Source organism: Camelina sativa, chromosome 14, assembly GCF_000633955.1.
Source record: "Camelina sativa cultivar DH55 chromosome 14, Cs, whole genome shotgun sequence".
Classification (NCBI taxonomy): domain Eukaryota; kingdom Viridiplantae; phylum Streptophyta; class Magnoliopsida; order Brassicales; family Brassicaceae; genus Camelina; species Camelina sativa.
Genome location: NC_025698.1, coordinates 27,552,575 through 27,554,295, shown reverse-complemented (window position 1 = coordinate 27,554,295; position 1,721 = coordinate 27,552,575).

Here is a 1,721-nt window from a genome sequence, read left to right as displayed (position 1 = left end):
TAACATGACTTTGGAGGCGAGACCAGTGAGGGTTCTCGAGAGGAGGATTAAGGAACTTCAGAAGAAGAAGGTTCCTTTGATGAGAGTCCTTTGGGACTGTGATGGTGTGGAGGAGCAGACTTGGGAGCCTGAGGCGAGGATGAAGGCAAGGTTTAAGAAGTGGTATGAGAAGCAAGCCGTGACTTGAACTTGTCTAGCCTGGACCCATCTGTAATCCGTGGCTGAAGCGGGAATGGAGTATTCCAGCCCATATCTCTTGTTTACTCGGTCGCTTGGGGTGGTTGGTTGTGCGACTCAGTAACAAGATGAGGTGGTGCTCGGGGTACAAAGTTTCCGTGAGGCAGGGGTTTTGAGAAAAGTTTCCTGAAATAGAAGTTTCCAAAAGTGGAAAGTTTCCAAAAGTGGGAAGTGCTAAATATGGAAAGTTTTATGTGAGTTAGAATTTGTCCATTTTAGCGGTGAAGAGCCTTGGAAGGGCTTGTGTGGCCTTAGTGGCAGACTTTTGAATCATTGTGCCCGTGTGTGGCAGTCTTTTTAGACATTGTGTGGCCTTTGTGGCGGGCTGTTTAGCCAGATGTGTGGCCTTTGTGGCGGGTTGTTTAGCCAGAGTGCCTGTTTAGGCGGTCCTTCGGGACAGATGGTCCTTCGGGACAGATGGTCCTTCGGGACAGATGGTCCTTCGGGACAGATGGTCCTTCGGGACAGATGGTCCTTCGGGACAGATGGTCCTTCGGGACAGATGGTCCTTCGGGACAGATGGTCCTTCGGGACAGATGGTCCTTCGGGACAGATGGTCCTTCGGGACAGATGGTCCTTCGGGACAGATGGTCCTTCGGGACAGATGGTCCTTCGGGACAGATGGTCCTTCGGGACAGATGGTCCTTCGGGACAGATGGTCCTTCGGGACAGATGGTCCTTCGGGACAGATGGTCCTTCGGGACAGATGGTCCTTCGGGACAGATGGTCCTTCGGGACAGATGGTCCTTCGGGACAGATGGTCCTTCGGGACAGATGGTCCTTCGGGACAGATGGTCCTTCGGGACAGATGGTCCTTCGGGACAGATGGTCCTTCGGGACAGATGGTCCTTCGGGACAGATGGTCCTTCGGGACAGATGGTCCTTCGGGACAGATGGTCCTTCGGGACAGATGGTCCTTCGGGACAGATGGTCCTTCGGGACAGATGGTCCTTCGGGACAGATGGTCCTTCGGGACAGATGGTCCTTCGGGACAGATGGTCCTTCGGGACAGATGGTCCTTCGGGACAGATGGTCCTTCGGGACAGATGGTCCTTCGGGACAGATGGTCCTTCGGGACAGATGGTCCTTCGGGACAGATGGTCCTTCGGGACAGATGGTCCTTCGGGACAGATGGTCCTTCGGGACAGATGGTCCTTCGGGACAGATGGTCCTTCGGGACAGATGGTCCTTCGGGACAGATGGTCCTTCGGGACAGATGGTCCTTCGGGACAGATGGTCCTTCGGGACAGATGGTCCTTCGGGACAGATGGTCCTTCGGGACAGATGGTCCTTCGGGACAGATGGTCCTTCGGGACAGATGGTCCTTCGGGACAGATGGTCCTTCGGGACAGATGGTCCTTCGGGACAGATGGTCCTTCGGGACAGATGGTCCTTCGGGACAGATGGTCCTTCGGGACAGATGGTCCTTCGGGACAGATGGTCCTTCGGGACAGATGGTCCTTCGGGACAGATGGTCCTTCGGG